Source organism: Schistocerca cancellata, chromosome 1 (genome assembly GCF_023864275.1).
Source record: "Schistocerca cancellata isolate TAMUIC-IGC-003103 chromosome 1, iqSchCanc2.1, whole genome shotgun sequence".
NCBI classification, from domain to species: Eukaryota; Metazoa; Arthropoda; class Insecta; order Orthoptera; family Acrididae; genus Schistocerca; species Schistocerca cancellata.
Window position 1 is genome coordinate 229,474,445 of NC_064626.1, and position 8,997 is coordinate 229,483,441.

At 43.6% G+C, this 8,997-nt stretch overlaps 1 non-coding gene across 1 annotated transcript; it reads left to right on the forward strand.

The window, feature by feature from the left end:
• The first annotated feature begins 795 nt into the window (after positions 1-795).
• On the forward strand, positions 796-879 carry Trnas-gga (transfer RNA serine (anticodon GGA)). The gene is given in 2 exon segments: positions 796-835; positions 845-879. It is a non-coding gene; the product is annotated as a tRNA-Ser (tRNA).
• Positions 880-8,997: the final 8,118 nt, after the last annotated feature.

The following is an 8,997-nucleotide window of genomic DNA, read 5'->3' on the forward strand; positions in this document are numbered from 1 at the left end:
TATTTTTCGGGGTGCACTCAGCCTCGTGATGCCAATTGAGGAGCTACTCGACCGAATAGTAGCGGCTTCGGTCAAGAATACCGTCTTACGATCGGGAGAGCGGTGTGATGACCACGCCCCTCCTATCCGCATCCTCCACGGAGAACGACACGGCGGTCGGATGGTTCCGGTACGCCACCCGTGGCCTGAAGACGGTGTGCATATAATATTTCATACACTTTTAGGTAGGCAACCCAACTTACATCATCCGCAACCAGGGCAGATAATGTAAGTTGGGTTGCCCGCCTTAAGGTGTATGAAATATTTTCCCGACAGTCTTGTTTCCCCGAATATTTGTTTGAGGAGGCCAACTGAATTATTCTCTTATACTGAAAACTCTTGTACAAAACTCTTATTTCCTTGCCTACACTGGTGACATTACGCAAAACTCAAGATTTGGCATAAAGTGCCTATTCTGTGTCTCATACACTTACCAATCTGCACGACATCAGTGTGTAACCACAAGGTCAACAACAGTGACACATTATGTCTCCCAGACTAAATCTGAGACAAGATTCATTTTTTTTACACGATAAATTACTGTATTAGATTTTCTGCTGTTTATGGTTCAACAACAAGGCAGCAACATTATTTTGAAATAGTCCTTAAGATAATTATAAACAGAATCAATGTAGAACACCAATGATGTGACTTTGGTCCATATTTACGCCTCTTACCTGTTTCGTTGAACTTTGTTCTTAACTATTCCATTCTGGCACTCAAACGACAAAGAGCTTCTGCTAAATCGTTTCGCCGGCCGGAGTGGCCGAGCGGTTCTAGGCGCTACAGTCTGGAACCGCGGGACCGCTGCGGTCGCAGGTTCGAATCCTGCCTCCGGCATGGATGTGTGTGATGTCCTAAGGTTAGTTAGGTTTAACTAGTTCTAAGTTCTAGGGGTCTGATGACCACAGCAGTTAAGTCCCATAGTGCTCAGAGCCATTTGACCCTTTTTTTTTGCTGTATCGTTTCCATCACAAAACAGCGCTTCTCATGAGTATGGCCAGTCCTGAATCCATTATGCCCTTAACCACACTGTGTGTTGCAACATATGACTGACGGTGCCTTTAAATTGCAATCTTATTGCTTCCCATACAATCAAGACGTTATAACCCGCGTCCGCATTTAATATTATTTACTATATAATGACGAAAATCCACAAAATATCAGGCATTTTGTGACGGGAAGTGTGATACGAGGGCGAATTTTGCAGAATGTTGGAAATAACAGGCTAAGATAAAATTTTAAAGTGGGAGATTTCTGTTCCACTCGTGGTGTGAGACACTAAGTTTTTCTGAAAATTTGTTCGAGACATTCCTGGTGAGTAAGTGATAACGATTAGCCAGAGGCATTTCTGTTTGACAAATGTGCCAGATGAGCCGATCTACAATCTACACGAACACCAGCTGATGCTGCATTCTCCATCATGTCTTATGGAAGTCAGGTGGATAGTGTGTGCCACCAAAAAACTGGTAGTATCTGGTATATTGGTGAGCACCAAAGCAGACGTGAAGAAGTCCATCTGCCAGAGTTCCAATTCTGTCAAACCAAGTAACAGCTAACATCCAAGTACATCGTTCTCAGATTATTGTTATCAGAATATAACACCAATATTCGTAAGAAAATTGTCATGAGAAGATATTGTTGAGTTTGGTTCAAACACTTCAGCATAAGGAATCTAGGCTACTTTGCAAATGGTTACTAAAGCCAATTTATGTGTGACACAGGTGGATAACTAATATTGATATAAAAGCAATTTTGACGTACTTAAGCAACATTCCTGAACGTGACGCTACTAATTCATTAATTTTATTGACTGCAACAGGCACATGACAGGCAATATATTTCAGTAAGTAATATATTTTCAGAATGAAATTTTCACTCTGCCGTAGACTGTGTGATGATGTAAAACTCTCTGGCAGATTGCCCTCCGCCACACACCGTTGGGTGGCTTGCGGAGTATAAATGTAGTAAAAACCGTGTACCTGACCGTGACTCAAACTCTCCTTTCGCGAGCAAGGACCCTGACGACTGGGCTATCCAAGAACGACTCATGTCCCTTCCTCACAGCCTTACTTCCGTAGTACTTCATCTCCTACTTTCAAAACTTCACAGAAATTCTCCTGCGAAACTTGCAAGACTAGCACAGCTTTCTTATTCGTGAAAGGCAAAGATCTCGAGCTAGGCTCTCAGTCCAGCACACAGTCTTAATCTGCCGGGAAGTTTCAGAAATATGTTTAATTTTGTATAGTTCCACGGATAACGTAATAAATCAACCACCACACAAAATACTTTCCTAGTCTGGGTCCATCAAATTATCCTCCACAAGCTTCAGTAAAGTTAAATGGAACGAAATGAAGACACGTGTAGCCCGTGACATGGTAAGCCACTCTGTGTATTATTTAGATTTTTCAAAAAATGGTTCAAATGGCTCAGAGCACTATGGGACTTAACATCTATGGTCATCAGTCCCCTAGAACTTAGAACTACTTAAACCTAACTAACCTAAGGACAGCACACAACACCTAGTCATCACGAGGCAGAGAAAATCCCTGACCCCGCCGGGAATCGAACCCGGGAACCCGGGCGTGGGAAGCGAGAACGCTACCGCACGACCACGAGCTGCGGACTTAGATTTTTCAACTGATACATGGCTAAACATATTCTTTCCAAAGCACTGATATGCGAAAAGGAGGACAACATGAAGTCCATACTTAATTGTCTGTCTCTTTATGAATTGAGGTTTATAATTTAACGAGCAAATGCCCCTCATTTATTTGAAAATTAAATACTTTTACCTCGTAAATTATTTCACATCTGTGGAAAAGCATGTTTGAAAAGGAAGACCTCAAACGAAAAATTGTTTGCACATGGTGATGAGTTCATCCGATATTGCATGTTAATAAGGTTACAATAATAGAGGAAGTATTGTGACTCACGACCATTCTTTTACACACATACTTTCACTCAACATGGTTTCAGAAGTGCATGACGTGATAACGAAACTCACTGATTTAAAAGGTCAATGGAACGAAGTGAAAACGTTATATTTATCGTTTAGTACCCTTTTTTGTGTTTATATATAACTGGAAATACAAAATTACACTTTTTTTATGGACTTTGTCTTGGAAAGAGAATCCCGTAATGTCAGTACATTGATTTACTAGAATTCTAAAATTACGGTCTACCCCTACGAGGACAGTTATGGGGATGACGAATATTCTCCTGGTAAAAATGCTCCTCAGAAGATCGATAAACATCGGAGTGAAGCGTTAAATTGGGAGGTTACGCCAGATGGCACCCGACAAATCTTTTCACAAAATATGGACTGCGTATCATGCTGCATGAACAGTGTCGCCATCTTGCCGATGTCACGCGTCCCCAAAGTGAATGTATTAAATACTTGCCGAAACGAAGTTCTCAGTAGCGTCGACACTGAGAAATTACCGTTGCTACGCATTCGCTGTCTTACAAAAAGGAAAGGACCAATGATTGCTACACGCTACAGCGCACACCAAGAAGCTGAAAGAAGGGACCTCTCGTGATGTTGTGGGGTTGTTAGTATGCAGAAGCCTTCGTCTATTCGTACAGCCCGACAGCTGAGAGAGCGTCTCGTCACTAAAGAACATTAGACAACTTTTCAAGCAGCTCTCCTACACTCGAATTTTGCCGAGCAGCGACATCGCTTTCACCGATTCCTTTCGCCACAGCGACGGGTACGGGTATAAATGGAGGTCACGATTAAAAATTTGCCCAATCGGGTGATCAGATTGTCGAAGAGCCGATCGGCGAGGAGATCGAACAAAAGACTGTCTCACTGCTACGATATTTTGTGGTGATCTCAGGAGCCGTAGTAGGTCCATTCTTCATCTTTGAACATTTCTAGCCGCTCTGAAGGTTTCCACCCACGAAACAACTGATTATCGGCTAGCAGCAGGACTTGCAGGACTTGGTGTGGAATTGTTGAACTGTGCACAAGCTTCAGCGGGACAAAGAAGTTCCCATTTGAGAAGTAAACCTGTGCTACAAAAAAACAATTTTCTTTTCCCTTCGGGAGAAGCTAATTTCACAATCAGACTATTCAGAAGTGACGTCAAAATTTCCTCCAATTTGTGTGTGCGTGTGTGTGTGTGTGTGGGGGGGGGGGGGGGGGATGGACTCCTGAAAACCGTGACATTTAAGAAAGAAACCATCTACAAGTTTGCAAGTTTGTGAGAACCTACAGTACAAATGTCTGTTATTTAATTAGAGTCAAGGACACGGTCAGATGTACGGAGGAACGCAGCGTTGTAGTTCATTATAATACAGACACTGCTATTTTGTAACTGAATGAACCCCTGCGCTCAAGGGATTCAAAGAAATAAGCAATATGTTTCAGACATCAGGTTCACAAAATTGAATGGTATACCCTGATTATGAAATTTATTTAAGAACACTGTGCGATTTTGTTATTTTGGTGTACAAATAACATTTTTCCGCAGCGCAAAACAAATACTGGCAGTCGTCTTATCACTCTTTTTGAGAATGCCGCAACTGGCCATTGTTTCCACTGGCTCGTTTCAACCTAGTTAACTGTATGTTTAAAAATACCGGAATTTAATTTTTTCTGTCTGAAAATAACTCCCAGTTCTGATTATCCTCTGATTTTAATGTAAAATAACTGTTCGTCAGTACTGCTCGGTAACGTTTCTTCCAGAAAAGGAAAAATGGCTGATAATTACGAAGGCTAGGCTCTGCGAGAGAAGGGCACAGCCGATCGGCCCCCTTGTTAACGATCAATTAGGAAACTCGCCTGCCCTCGCATTCTGCCAAAGCACCGGCATTGCGCAAAGCTCCGAGTGCTTTATCTGCTATCGCTGGCCGGGTCAGGTGTAGTGGGGTAGTTGGAGAGGAATTCTGGCGAATACAAAATACGGGGGCTCTAGGGGCTTTACGGGAGCTGGCCGAGCTTTCCAGCCGCATCTCCCCCAAATTAAGCTCGATGCTACTCGAACCGCTGAATCGCCGGCCAATCATAGATCGGCCCTCTGCGTCCACGGAGAGTGCGGCCAGCGGCACACTCAGCAGTGGTGGGCTACGCCTCATCGCTCGGTGGCAAGACGAACTGCAGCCGAAGGAGGCGGGGGAGGCAGGCAGCCCTCGCGGTGGAGTTTTATTTGCGGAGATGCCTGCAGACGCTGCGCCCTCGATATGCTGCGCCCCCTTCCACTCCTTCCTCCCGGCGCTGCTTTTGGCGACGGTCTCCGACCTCAAACCCGCAAGTCCAAGAGTCAACAGGCAGGCAGCGTGCACACCGCGACTGCAAATCTGGTTTCGGCGGAGGCAGCGCTTCCCGAGCCTCGAGCAAATACCGCGAAGGCGGCGCGAGCGAGTTGTCAAAACAGCGAGGCGTGTCTCAGCTAATTACCTGTCGGCACCTTGCAGAGGTGCGGCCCCGGGCAAAGCCACCACACGTCGCTCCCCGGCACTACCCTCAAACGATCGACGGGAATTTGCGACAGGCGCTCATCTGTTGATCCTCTCAGTCGAGCGCGCTGCTTGCACTGGTGTGAGGTGAAAACGACGTTCTCTGAATCTTCTGACGACTTTGACAATCATTCGTCAGTCAAAAATAAAAAAGTCATTGACAAATAAAACTGAGATTATATTATGTTAGATTAAATGTACTTTCCGTTCCTGGCCGAGCGGTTCTAGGCGCTTCAGTCCGGAACCGCGCTGCTGTTACGGTCACAGGTTCGAATCCTGCCTCGGGCATGGATGTGTGTGATGTCCTTAGGTTAGTTAGGTTTAAGTAGTTCTAAGTCTAGGGGACTGATGGCCTCAGATGTTAAGTCCCACGGTGCTCAGAGCCATTTGAACCATTTTCTTTTTTAACTTTCCGTTCCATAAATCCATAATGGAAAGTTCCTCTAGAAACGTAGAACATGCCATAAAACAAGACTGTACAACCCGTATTTACAAAGAAAACAACAAAGAAATGTTAAAATATCTCCCACAGATTCCAAGTGAAACTGTCCTGATGGATTTTGAGTCAAAAAAGGTAATAAGAGACCAGTCGCAAAACATCTAAATGTTCCAAAATGGTTCAAATGGCTGTGAGTGTTATGGGAATTAACATCTCATGTCATCAGTCCCACAGAACGTAGAACTACTTAAACCTAACTAACCTAAGAACATCACACACATCCACGCGCGAGGCAGGATTCGAACCTGCGACCGTAGCAGTCGCGCGGTTCTGGACTGAAGCGCCTAGAACCGCTCGGCCACTGCGGCCGGCCATCTAAATTTACATTACACAAAGAAGCGTGTCATATTTCCTAGTCTCTTTTACTCACTCGTCACCAAAGAGAAGATAGCAACACTTGTTTACATTGATTACATCACTGCTTTGAAGATGTGGATAATTCATATTTTGCATGATATTTTATTTGATATTGTTGATAGAAGGGTGATCAAAAGGTCTTAGTTCGATGGCCGCACAGTCCAAAATCGGTATGCCAATCAGTTAAAATCGCCGTGGCATTGAGGCAATTATCTCACCGAGGCACCAGCTTGAATGTACCCTTTTGGTAGAACACTATGTCCCGCTGCGCTGCGTGAAGAAGTGCATAACTGCCTCATCCGAGGGGAATCGCCGACCTTTCAGGGCCTTTTTTAAGGGACTAATCGCAAGGGCAGAGGAGTATAGGGGGATTAGGAGTACCGGGCGGGTACTTGAGTGTCCCCCACTTGACTTGTCGTAGCTTCTGCGTTATGGCATTTTCGATATGGAGACGAGCTCAATCAAGAAACAGCAGCATCCCTTGTCGCAGTTTCCATTCGACCACGGTGATTTTCGCCAGACGTGCCGACTCTCACACATTCTTCAATTTCTGACGTCTAGAAGTGATGATGGTTATGATTTGTGGCTGGGGGCCCTAAACAGCAAGGTCATCAGCGTCCAATATCTAGAAAAGAATAACAGCACGTTGAGCCAGTTTGGAAGTATTTTGTAATGACGCCTCCATGATTCATGTTTCCGCATTTACCGCAGGCACGACGGGAATGGACGAATGCCACACAACGCTATAGCAACGCCCGCAAACGGAAATTTTTTTACGCCTCTTATAACATACGAGGTGAAGAGAAATGAACATTATATTTTCAGAAATTCATACAAATGAAACGGCGGAACACATCTGCTTCAAACCCTGTCCTGTTAATATAGTATCTTCGAAGATTTTTTGCTGGTTACATGGATTTGGTATGTGCTCCACGATTCAAACGGCAAATGTCAAGACGAATTCATACTCTTCTCAGCCCTTCGCAACATGGCAGTGGTGATGGATTGTAATACTTCTTCGATCCAGTGTAGAGGCTGTTGTGAGGTGTCGTTTGGGTGTTCAGCATTCCCATAAGACTCTAGGACATAAAAAACAGACTAGCAGTGGTTAAAAGGGCATTCCTGGCCAAGAGAAGTCTACTAGTATCGAACACACATCTTAATTTGAGGAAGAAATTTCTGAGAATGTAAGTTTCGAGCACAGCATTGTATGGTAGTGAAACATGCACTGTGGGAAAGCCAGAAGAGAAGAGATTCGCAGCATTTGCGATGTAGTGCTACAGAAAAATATTAAAAATTAGGTGGACTGATAAGGTAATAAATGAGGAGGTCCTCAGCAGTGTCTGTGAGGAAGTGAAACACTGACAAGAACAAGAGACAGGATGGTAGGACATCTCTTAATGTATCAGGGAATAACTTCCATGGTACTACAAGGAGCTATGGGGGGTAAAAATTGTAGAGGAACATAGAGATTGTAATACACCCAGCAAGTAACTGAGGACATAGGTTGCAAGTGTTACCGCGAGATGAATAGTTTACCACACAAAAAAGTAAATAAGAAGATTTTACAATTCTCAGTTATAGTGACCTACAGAGGCGAGAAGCTCCCCATAAGATCATGCATACTTTAAGAAAATAACAATGTCACATAATGGAAACGTCTTTTTGAATGATAACTTATATGGGTGATCCAATGAAGCATGAAAACATGAGTACCACACCACAGATTGATATACATATTAATGATGTGGAGCTCATCTGTCTACAACAGAAACAAGTGATCACTGTCATAATTACGTTTATTAATGGAAAGTATCAACATATAAATTACTCACTGAGGTAAATATGTGAAGATTTAATTAGTGGGTAAGGGATTATAATTACGAAATCTAACCATGGCACAGATGGTTGAACACAATGAAAGAGTAATTGTGAGGAAACGCCGTGGATATGGCCAATGACTGCAAGAATGGTTTAAAGAAAGAACCCATAAAAACAAGTATGAACACAAATATAATAGCTAAAATACCCGATGGAAGCAACCAGCTGGCTTGGAAAGTTAAAACAGTGCAATTAGCCCCTGATGGAAGTTAACCAGCATAGTGTCCGCCTCGAATCAGTGATTGCATCGCTGGCTCATTGTTTCCACTCTCATATGGCGTGATTGTGGAAGACGGTGGCAGTACTGGCTGGAAATTCTGAGTCTCTATCACCCTCTGTGCCCAGTACTAAAGGGAAGACATTCTTCTGAAAGACAGCAAGTCTTGTCTTAATGATTGTCTGTCAGCAAGTCTTTAGTCATCAATTTTCTGACAGAAAGTGTTGTCTGTCTTAACCCTCCGAAACTTAGCTGTTTCTGCCAGTGTAGGAGTCTCACTGGCCAACTGAAGCAGACCTTGCGAATTCCGACCAGTAATAATTTTGTAAATAAGTTAAAGAAACTCCTAGACTTTGTTGTGATTAACCAATGATGCCACTGCGTGGGGAAGAAGACAGAAAAATCTTTCCTGCTCCATGACAGTAATCTTGAGGTGATGAATCAAAGAGCTTAAACACAGACACACGTAGGAAAGTGCATGTTCTACAGAATTAAATATTATGAGCCAATCAGAAATCCCATTGCATGGATCTGGAACGAA